Consider the following 12,224-nt stretch of genomic DNA (forward strand, 5'->3'; position numbering starts at 1 on the left):
GGAGGTTTTTCTATGTTAAAGGCATTATATAAATGCAAGTTGTTGTGTGGCAAAACAGGTACAGATACTGTGACAAGTTGGCATCTTTCAAGTTGGCAATAATGCCTTGAAACCTTTTAATAAAAAAGTTACAGGATCACTTTACTCTGGAAGATTAATGGAAAATCTTTTCATCTGATGTGGTTGCAAAAATTAGCATTTTGAACAATGCAAAATAAATTTCAGTTTTCAAAAGATTCATCTTGAAATTTCGAACAAATGGAAGAGTGGGGGGGAGGGGGGGACCCTGAGGGTAACTTGACTGTCGGTCCAGATCAAGTTTAAGGAAGGCCCTCAAAAGGTGATGCTCTCTTTGTGCATTTACTCGAACTGATTCCAATGGTTAAAAGGCAGTGAACAACTGGCCATAACCTATCTAGCACTTCAATGTTTTTTCTTTTGACTCCCTCTATTTGCTGGCTTAAAAAGCAAATCATTTACAGTAAAATTTCATTGAAAAAAAATGGAACCTTGTCTGACCTGAACCCTTTCCAAAAAGGGAGTCATTAAAAAAAATATACCACACGCAGTAACTGGAGGGATTTGTGACCGTGCTCGTGGTTGTGTTTTTAAAACCCAGCTGTATAAGAGCTATTTGAAAACTGCAGAATCTGAGATTAGTAGCGGATGATGGTCTCTCTCCCACATAGATGATGTCTCTTCTGGAAGTGCAAGCAGCGTGTGATGCCTAATCCCCAGCTCCTGCCGCATGCATGTGATTTCAACCTGCTCCTGCAGATTTATTGTCATGCCTTAGAACAAGTCTTTGAGTGGGGAGCATTTTTCGCATCCCGCTGCCTTCGCTTAACTAGATGGGATTCTGAAGCATTCTCTATATTGAAAGGCAGATTCTGACACTTATAGGCACAAAGCACAAGCTCCCTTTAGCTGCCTTGCATTTTTGCAAAAACAACGAACTCGGAATGCCTACAATTTGTGTCAGAGGAAGAAATTTTCTATCTCTGATGTTTCATGTCTATCATTCTTAATCACAAATTGCTTCTTTACTCATCGTCCCGTAGCCATAGAGGGTGCAGGGGGTTGCGAAGGGGGGAATATTTATTATCACAACAGAGCAAAAAACAAATTACCCCGGAAAGCATATTGAGAAATGGTCATAGAGTCATAGAGTTATACAGCACGGATAGAGGCCCTTCGGCCCATCGTGTCCGCGCCGGCCATTATCGTCCGGGATGGCAATAATGGTCTTGAGAAATGATGAAGTTTCTTTGAAACTTACACTGTGGGTACATATTTTGGCCCCAAATCAACACGAAATATATAATTAGAACAATGCACTGGTGGGACATTACTACCTGCAATTTATGACTTCATCGTTTTATATGATGCATAAAACCAGCCTGTTTGTCTCATTACTCAATACCCACACTGTCTTGGGAATCAATGCAAAAGAAGTAAACCTGGAGAAGCCTGTCAAATTATTTCTTCTAACACCTGCACAGGTTATTTTTCTGGTTGTGACAGTTCTGTATAGCAAAGCCACCAGGAGGTCAGGTATCCTTTGGAGGTCCTGCAGGACATATGGCAGTGCAAGCAGCTTTCTCCTGTGTGTCACGATACCTCAGGATGGCAAATAAACAATGCCAGGAGTCACGGTGGATCTGTGTTCATTTAAATGAACTTGCTGCAGAGGTTCCTTGCCCATCACAGTAAGGATGACTTTAATGAGATCATTAACAGGAGGGTGCAGATCTTGTCTGCTGGATGATGAGAGTGAAAGGACACTCCAGCTTGTTTAATCTTCCTCTGACATTTGATGAGACACATTGGAAGGATACTAAGTGGAATAACTGCAACTGAAATTGTAATAACTAATTTGCCAAGAGACTGTGGTCCAGATATTCATGGGGAAGTGGGGAGGGAGCGGGGGCTGCGTGTCAGCGGCCAGGAAACCCAGAAATACTGGAAATTGACGAATTTAACGGCAGGACCTTGTTAGGGAGGGAGGCAGATCGCAGAAGGTATGCTTGAGGGGATGGGGGAAGCACTCCTGCTCCTCCTGGCCCACAAACAGTGCTGGAAAAGCACCTACCTGCTGAAATCTGGCAGTTCTCGCCTCCCTTCAGCTGCTGGGTTTCCCAAGCGGTGGGAAACCTGGCACACAGCCGTTAAATTTGAATGGATGCCAAGATTTGAGGAGCGCAGCCTCATTAACATATTATAATGAATGACCTGCCTCTCTAGACCGGGTTACATGGCCGTCCCCTAACCCGCCGTGGTAAAAGTGGAAGTAAGCACATTCACGGCAGGCTGGGGTCGGCTTTCCCATTTTTAGCAATTTAACGCCCCACCCTCCGACCCTCTCCCACCCATTTTGCAGGGATTAAAATTCCCCCCCGTATTTCTGGATCAGGAATTAAAGTAAACCCCACAACAATAACTGAATGAAAGAAACATTTGGAATAAGATGCTTGAATTATGGCCATCTTTACCAGTAGGAACTCATATTAGTATAGGGATAATAAGAACTTTCAAAAGGGAATTGGATGCGTACTTAAAAAGGAAAAAATTTGCAGGGCTATTAGATAAGATCAGGGAGTGAATCTAATTGGTAGCTCTTTCAGAGAGCTGGCACAGGCACGATGGGCCGAATAGCCTCCTTCTGTGCTGTATGATTCTATGGATCACATAAACATGGTTCGGAAAATGGAAGTGGGGATCGATGTTCTGGAAAGGTAGAAAATACCAAAGAGCCGGAGGGGATAAATTGACATGTTCAGGAGAATTTGGAACATTAGGAAGGGCAACAGATATTCAAGGGTATGACAGAAAAGGAAATACCATAATCTGGTAGGGTAACAGGCAGGCGAAAGACAGAATTAAAAATAACAGTCTGCTACAACACAAGGGTGATAACATATATGATGAGTTGCAAAGAGTATATAGAAACAATAATAATAGGTCACAAGCCCAGGTTAAATTAAATGTATTGTTGGGAGGTGCCGTCTTTCGAATGAGACATTAAACCGAGGCCCTCTTGGATGGACATAAAAGATTCTATGGCACTTTTCAAAGATGTCCTGGCCAACATTTATCCCTCAACCAACATCACCAAAAAACAGATTATCTGGTCATTAACAAATTGTGTTTGTGGATCCTTGCTGATCACAAATTGGCTGCCGCGTTTCCTACATTACAGCAGTGACTGCACTTCAAAAGTACTTAATTGGCTGTATAGCCCTTTAGGATGACCTGAGGTTGTGAAAGGTGCCAGATAAATGCAGTCTTCCGTTCTTCCTTTCTTAATGCGTATAGAGGATGCACAGTGGTATGTGCAGTTTATTTCAAGAGATCTTCCAAACATTCATGAGTAGGCTGGAAAGGTCAGAGTGAGAGAAATAGGAAAGAGACGGAAGAACCTTAACCATTGGGAACTCAGAACTCCATATGTAGCTGGATGGACAGAGTAAGGGTACATTCGCACTATAATTGTAGCATTATTGTCAAGAGGTTTCACTTCACACCGACATTGCAGTTATAGTGTAAATTCAGACGGAAGCCAGACCTGACATTGGGGCGAAAGAGGGATGAGACTTCCTGAGGAGGGAACCGCACTCCACTCCACTTCACTTCACAGTCAATTTGGGCCTTGACACCCGATTTACACTCTACAAGTTTAGCATAGATGTGAAGCCAAACCCACTTTTCATTGATGCTAAACTTGTAATTACGAATACAGTGTTAATTGAGATGCTTGGTAGACAATCACTTGAGACTTTGTTAACCTGTATTGTGCATATTGAATATAAAGATTTTATAATTATATACTTACCAACCCAAAATATGGTAAGTGGAGTGAGTGTGCATGTTGATGTGCAAAACCCTTTTTCATGGTTGGAATCCCAATTGGCAAGAGGAGGTGGATGGGGAAGGATGAATAATTGGTTCAGCAGTGTAGTGCTGAAGTATTAGTGAGTGGAGGAGTTGTTTCTCGTTAGATCTGAGGCAAATTTATTTTTCTGTACCACACATCCGAGAAAAATCATAACACAGGATAGCAAAGTTGGGACTGCCCTGTGGTTGCTGTTGCCTAGTGCACATAAGTAATTCCTCATTTACCATGAGTGAATATGCCCAAAATTCTGCAACTTGTCCTGCACTAAGTCCCACTTGCCAGTCACCCTTCATTGCCATCCGCTGGCTCCCTTCTGCCAAATACATTGTATACCAAATCCTCATCCTCAATGGCCTTCCCTTTCCGTGCCCTACATCCCTATCTATACCCTTTGGTCTTCCGACTCTGGTCTCCTGTGCTTCTCCCTTCACTTCAATGTCAGTAACAGAGCTTTCAGCTGCCATAACTCCCTAAACTCTCCATGGATCTCCCTTTAATCCCTCTACTTTGCTACTTCTCTCTTAGGTTTTGAGGAGCCTTCACAAACAATCTTTTCAACCATGCTCTCAGTCAGTGCTCTTAAATCTTCCAGTACTGCCTGCTTCCCATTTTGTCCTCTGTGAATCTCGTGAATGGCACCATCTATATGTAAGCTCTTGTCCTTCCATCACTATTGTCAGCTTTTGCTCCATCCCTGTGATTACCCAGATTTCCACCAAATATTTGCTCACATTAAACAGACATTTATTTCTCTTTAATGAACTAACATTCTGTGTAAAGATTTACATAGTACAACTACATAGTGTATTAAGTTGGTCACAGTGATGTGCTATCCAGAATGGATTGTGGGAAGAAGACAAAATGCAGCTTTTTGGTGGCAGGTAAAGCTTAATGTTAGAAGCTGGATTCCTTCGCTATACAGCTACCCGCAGAGGTATTCTATTAAGACCGGACTCTATACCGCCACAGACACGATGGGCCAAATGGCCTCCTTCTACGCTGTATCATTCTATGAAATGCAAGTTCATTCCTGCTTTCAAACACATATGCTTTGAAGACATTTCTGTCAGATACTTAAGGTCAGTAAAGGTTGGATTAATGAAGTGACTGTGGTTTCCTGCAGATTGTGCAACTCTAATGGACCAAGCCCTGGCACTATATGTTATTGATGATTATAATTTTGCAGTGATTTATGTATTAGCAATATTCATAATGTGCCATGTTGGGGCAACTCACTGCAGACACAAATTGCTTGACAGGCCTTGGAGGTGCTTTCTTCTCAAACTAAGGAGATAAATGCTTTTTATCAAGGCGGGAGAAAAAAAAAGATGATTTTTGTTTGACAGGAATTCACATGCAGAAAATTGAGAATGGGAATCCGTGCTGCATTTTGCAATTTGTTTTTAATCATAAAACGGAGAGAACCTTCAGAAAAGCTACTGAAGTTTGACTGAAGCTCTGAGTGCCAGTGAGTGGATTATACACATGAATGGGAACTGAGGCCCCTGGTTGTGAATGACTACAGGTTGCACGTTACTGTGAACTAATCCAGGTGAATTACAATGTGATTAAGCAGCCTTGTAGAGTGTTTATTAAGGAGAACGTGTGATTGGAGTGACTTGTACGGTCAATTATCCTGTCACATTAGAAAGGCCTGTATGTAAGGGAACTGACAAAGCAATTTCCACCTCTGGTGTCGTGTCTTTAGTTAGTCAGAAGGTATCACTGTTTTCCTTCATTGATATGTCCTGCACCATCACTAAATGTTGGGTTGAATTGAACAGCTGAGCTGTCACGCTACACGTAACCCCACCAGCAGGAAAAAAAAAGTTATCTGTTTTTAATATAACTGGACATTCTCTCTCTCTCTCTCTCTCTCTCTCTCTGCCTTTCGGGTCTCTTTCTCTCTCTGGCTTTGTAACTTGACCCATTGTGTATTCAGTATTGTTTTCTGTGGCTAACCTGTCTGAACACCAATGACACCTTTGATTGGTGTGAGCGTGTCCCAGCCTAATATAAGATATGCGATTTGAGAACCTTTCACTCACTCACCTGATGAAGGAAAGCTTGTGATTTTAAAATAAAACTGTTGGACTATAACCTGGTGTTGTAAGATTCCTTACATCTCCACATCATGTTCCAACACTGTGTGTATAGTTTACCTTGTGGTTCAGTTGCTTGATGCCCTAACCTAACACGTGCACACAAACACATCCAGCAATCCCAATCAGCGCTGAGGACCTGGGATCATTTTCAGTAGCCCTACCATAGCCCTGTTTACATAGAATTACATAGAGTTTTACAGCAAAGGAACAGGCCATTCGGCCCAGCAGGTCTATGCTGGTGTTCATGCTCCACATGAACCTCTTCCCACCTTAGTTCATCTCACCCTATCAACATATTCTTCTATTCCTTTCTCCCTCATGTGATTACCTACCTTCTCCTTAAATGCATTGTTTAAGGTTAGCTAAACTCAGCACAGGCCAGAGATCAAGCTGTGGACCTTCCTGCTCAATATGGTTCAGTTGATGAGTAGTTGAGTCATATAGAACAGCAAAGTCCCAGGTTTTATTTCAACGTCCTGGGCTAGGGAGCTGCAAAAATCAGCTGTCGTCATCCAGTGAGCCCAGCTGGAAAATGCACAGGTGTATCCAGTGAGAGCAGGGTCAGGCTCCACTGTGATGCTCCACACAGTTGAACAGGGTACCAGTTCTCACTATCTAGACTCACGCAGGAAAAATGGACAAGTGGGCGAGGTAGCATAGGGCAGGCAGAGCCCAACGTATCGCACCCCAACATGAATCGGTGCCTTCGAGAAAGGAAGGGAGAAATTTGGAGGGAAAAACAACTGAAAAGTAACAATAATAGCGTCTGATCCGAGGCTAGTGGTTGGGAAGAAAAGGAAGTTAACTGGCTTTACAGTATTGGTGCATCTGTGTGATCTATGAATCACAACTCAAAATGACCACAAATATTTGGATCGCATTCAACTTCACAGGTATGGCAACTTCAAAGCTGAATTTAAACTGGAATGACAAGAAAATCCAATGCTGTTCACTAACAAACTGAGGGTGTCTTCTAAACTAGTCGTGTGACAAACAGGATTTAATTTTTTTTCTTCTCACCCTACGTATAGTGAAATATTCTAATTTATGGGTCCGGCTGGCTGCAATGCCTTTGATCTGAATATTTGTATCTAATTATAGAGATGCTCGAGACTCTTCAAATAAAAAGCCGACTGTTTTAGTTTATTAGCTGGGCAATTGGCTTATGCTCAAGAAAAAAAATTGAATCTCAAATAAAGGAGGGTCCATTATGTAAAATGTCATGGTGGAAGACCCAGAACACACCAAAAACCAGGAGCGTTATTCTTATGGTAATTTGGTGCAGTAATCGATGGAATATTTGATAGTTAAATGATAATTTGGCCTTTAATGTGGCCAGTTGTTGTAATCTTCAATCTCAATCCATTTGGCTGCTTCAAATGGCTTCCGCCAATGGACCTTTTCAGAGCATGTTGTAGTTTCTCACTTTTTACAGTCATGTACAAAACGATCTGTTGCCTCTATTTTAAATCTGCGCATCCAAAGGTCAGTGCAAAGTGGTGCAGGTAGATGCAGAAAACCTTCTAACTTTTGTGCACCAGTATCAAAATTGATTATCTATTTTGCTGTTTGCTAAAGTACCTGATAAAATAGTCAACTAACTTCCCACATTAGTAGAAACCATTAATGTTAAATGGTAGCATCTTCATGAGAAAGTCTTTGGGAAAACTTTTCCTGATTTTTTTTTAGGCACGCACAATCCCGATTTGAATTGCATCATCGTGTTACTTTGACTAATTTTTGTGAGGAAAATGACACAAGGTTCTTCTGGAACTTCTCAAACAAACAAAAAACAGCTTGCATGTTAATCCAGATAAGTTACAGTGTGATTGAACAATAGCTCACAGTCACAAAAGGCTATTTTGATTAAAGAAAAAGACAAATTTAGAATGAAGGTTGTAATACTGCTGGGCAGGGCCAAGTCGGGAATCAGTAACTCCTATTTTCAGACATGGTTTCTCATCTTGTCACCATTGCCAAGGATCTAAAATAGTTCATACATTAAATAGGTTAACTGGACTGAAACACTTAACGCATGATACTAATGGCAGACTCACCCACATGCAATGTGTGTATAGGTGTGTGTGCTTGTGCATATAAATAGAATAGTTAAGTAAATAACAAATGATGGCAGTTGCCTAAATGAAGTCTAATGGTGAAGGGAGTCAACATGTATCATTAGTTGCTCCCTCATCATCTCCCCGCCATGTACTTTGCTCAAATGTCTGTACATTCTCCTCTGCCAAGACTGCTCATTAATCCAGGATCATCCTGGAGAGCAAAGGTAGCCCCAAGCTTTCTTTCTCCACTACCAGTCATCCCAAATCAAAGTCAAAAATGACATTCACTGTGACTGTGACCATGGTGCACTATCCCTCCTCATTCTCCTTGTCCACTCTACAGCCTATGACATTGCCAACCACATTATCTGCCTCCAGCACCTCTCCTCCGTTGTCCAGCTGAGTGGTTTGGTTCCAGTCATAGCCAGAGCATCTCCAGCAAGGGCTTCTCTTCTCGCTCCTGCATCATTATCTCTGGAGTCCCCCAGGGATCTGCCCTTGCCCCCCCCCCCCCCGCCCCCCCCATCTGCCCCATTCACATGCTGCTCCTTGGCGACATCATGTGAAGCTTCCACATGTATGCTGATGATACGCAGCTCTACCTCTCCGCCACCTGTCTAGGCACCTGCAGTGCCTTTGTGTCATCAGACTGCTTGTTCATCATCCAGTCTTGGATAATCTGCAATTTCCTCCCGTTGAACATTAGGAAGCCTGAAGCCATCATTTTTGGCCCCCACTACAAATATCTCTCCCAAAATCTCACTGTATTACGAGATGCAGTCAACTGAAGGTGTGGTGTACAATGCTGTTCATTAGTAGAGAGAGAAGAGGAGGTACTTCTGCACCAATCATAAAAGGGATTCTGCGTGTCACACTGCAGGGTGTTGCCATCACTGTTGACAGGTTTAACCCTGATTTGAGGTGGTAATTATCAGGCTGAACCCTAAAATCAGAAAACCATTCTTTATAGTTCTCCTCCGTTAAATGAGTTTGTCCTCCGTTTGTCATAGTGACTTGCGGTTAACTTTACTAAATTTGGAAACTGAGATATGTGCGGTGATGATATCATTGCGCTTGCTTGGCAACTGTCTATGTTTTTAATTCAAAGTCGAAACAAGAAAGAAATCAAGTTCAAAATTCTTGCATAACAGTGTAACTTTTGCTGGCCATCACGATGGACTTTGAGCTGAGTTTGTGGGCAAGCTATTCCTGTTTATTCCAGGATCTTGTCCTGGTGAAAAATTCCCTAAGGGCTCTTTAGCAAATTTATATTAGGTTGTCTGAATATTAAATATTAATACATTAAGCATCTATGATAACGACAGAGCCCATGAACTTTCCAAAGTAGAAGAGAATGGCTCGTTCATCAGACCAGACTGTGGTATTGTACTCCAGGTGTCTGGTCTCACTTTGTCTGCTGGCTTGTAGCCCGTTTGCCTCTCACTGCATCAGACCTGCAGCACATAGCCTAGGTTTTGCTTCATGCTCTCTCTGCCTGCCTCTTCATTTACACAGGTGCCTGACTGTGCTTCCTCTCCCTCCTTAAAACCAGTATTTGAAATATGTAACTGATGATTTTGTTACATATGCAGCAACATGGAAGAGTCAACCTGTGTAATCACCCTACTAAATATCTGTCAGTGTTTTAGTACCAAATCTTTGTTGATGACATTTGCTTCTGCTTCTCTTAACCTTTAATCTCACTGGCTGCACACATAAAACAAACAGTATCCAAAGATGTGGAGATGCCGGTGATGGACTGGGGTTGACAATTGTAAACAATTTTACAACACCAAGTTATAGTCCAGCAATTTTATTTTAAATTCACAAGCTTTCGGAGGCTACCTCCTTCCTCAGGTGAACGATGTGGGGTAGTCATGATGTGGAGATGCCGGTGATGGACTGGGGTTGACAATTGTAAACAATTTTACAACACCAAGTTATAGTCCAGCAATTTTATTTTAAATTCACAAGCTTTCGGAGGCTACCTCCTTCCTCAGGTGAACGATGTGGGGTAGTCATGATGTGGAGATGCCGGTGATGGACTGGGGTTGACAATTGTAAACAATTTTACAACACCAAGTTATAGTCTAGCAATTTTATTTTAAATTCACAAGCTTTCGGAGGCTACCTCCTTCCTCAGGTGAACGATGTGGGGTAGTCATGATGTGGAGATGCCGGTGATGGACTGGGGTTGACAATTGTAAACAATTTTACAACACCAAGTTATAGTCTAGCAATTTTATTTTAAATTCACAAGCTTTCGGAGGCTTCCTCCTTCCTCAGGTGAACGATGTTCACCTGAGGAAGGAGGTAGCCTCCGAAAGCTTGTGAATTTAAAATAAAATTGCTGGACTATAACTTGGTGTTGTAAAATTGTTTACAAGTATCCAAAGACAGTAGGCCTGATCTCAACCCTGTCTGCCTGGTGGAACCGGAGCCCGCGAGTGATTAAAATGGTGGTCAGGCGACTCCTTCTGTCTTCCCGTTATGTTCCCACCCGGCGCCATTTTAACTCTGCCAATTCTGGTCGTGTGGAAGGTGGTTGCCTCATCAACATTTAAAAGTCGGGGTCCGGTGACGTCATTTGGACCCCAATGTGATTTTTACTGTCTATTTACGGCAGTGGTGCCCACTGCAGGAGCCGCCAGTGAAAGCTGCCGGCAAGCAGGATTGTGGCCAGAAGAGGTCCAGGTAAGTATTTCCCAAAATACCCGGCAGCCATCTCCTAAAACTATGCCTTTGTTCTTTAAAGACCCAACAGAATTATGCACTATACTGAAAACACAGATTGTTAAAACAAATTCCATCTGAAGTGTTAAACAACAATAAATGAAACAGGTAGAATTGCAAACGTTAAAAAACTCCCACAAATTGTGGAACTTGAGCGAATCATGTTGGGGACACTGCAAAATGTTACAACCAGTACTGCTGCTGCATTGAAGAGTTAACCACCCTCTAACATTTCATTCCTCACCCCTGGAAAAGGCATCACGGTTCCTCCTGGGTGCAATTTGTTCTGCGTACGATGATATGACCATGGCCTTCAATGGTTTTGGACAGAATCATTAAAAAAGAATGTTTTTTTTCCATAAAACCTACAGCAGACAGATACATTTTTTAATTTCATTTTCTCTTTCTGATCCTTTGGTTATTTTTCAAATTTTAAATGGCGCATAGAAATTACAAACCCCTTTTCTTAATGGCCTCTTCATGCAATAGAAAGTCTGCAAGCAGGTGGACGTTTGAGTTTATTACTACGGTTTAAAGTTTGGAAATGGAATTTGACTGCTGGCAGTAGTATGTCAGCTGGCAGTGGACATCACAATGCTCTGATTGTAGCTGCAATCCTTTATTTCTGATCCATGTGATTCCGGCTCATAAACAGCCTTATCTTTCAGACCGTGATGAATTTGCTGGATTTATTTTTGCTTTGGATCTTTCAACCTTTCAGTGGGAGCACTCTCACCTCTGAGTCAGAAGATCGTGGGTTCAAGCCCTACTCCAATGATTGAGCATATAATCTAGGTTGACACTATGGTGCAGTACTGAGGGCATGCTGCATTGTTGGAGGTGTTGCCTTTTGGATGAGACATTAAGCCGAGGCCCCGTCTTAGGATTCAGAGCGATGTGAAAGATCCCATGGCACTATTCAAAGAAGAGCAGGCGTGTTCTCTGAGGTCCCGGCCAACATTTATTCCTCAACTAACACCAGCAAAACCTGGTCAATTGTCTCATTGCTGTTTGTGGGATCTTGTTGTGCACAGATTGGCATTTGCCTACATCGCAACAATGACTACACTTCAGAAGTAATTTCAAAAGCAAAATACTGCGGATGTTGGAAATCTGAAATAAAAACAGAAAATGCTGGAAATACTCAGCAAGTCAAACAACGGAGTTAACGTTTCAGGTCAATCACCTGTTGTCAGAAGTAAGCTGGTATCAAACTTGGCAGTGGACAGCAGGGGCCACGCTCTCCACTACCAAGTTTGATGCCAGCTTACTTTACATCAGAAATGCCTGCCTTGCAGAATAGTAATTCTCAATGACCAAAAATAATTTGTCGGCTGTGAAATGCTTTGGGATGTCCTGAGAATGTGAAAGGTGCTACATAAATGCAAGTTCATTCTTTCTTTGTCTTTCTTGCTCTGATGCTGCTGGTGG

The 12,224-nt window shown here is 42.2% G+C and overlaps 1 protein-coding gene across 1 annotated transcript in view; it reads left to right on the plus strand.

The window, feature by feature from the left end:
* LOC137331602 (ephrin type-A receptor 3-like) overlaps positions 1-12,224 on the plus strand; it is a 245,296-nt gene that overhangs the window by 27,122 nt on the left and 205,950 nt on the right. The window lies entirely within an intron of this gene.

Source organism: Heptranchias perlo, chromosome 13 (assembly GCF_035084215.1).
Source record: "Heptranchias perlo isolate sHepPer1 chromosome 13, sHepPer1.hap1, whole genome shotgun sequence".
Lineage (NCBI taxonomy): Eukaryota > Metazoa > Chordata > Chondrichthyes > Hexanchiformes > Hexanchidae > Heptranchias > Heptranchias perlo.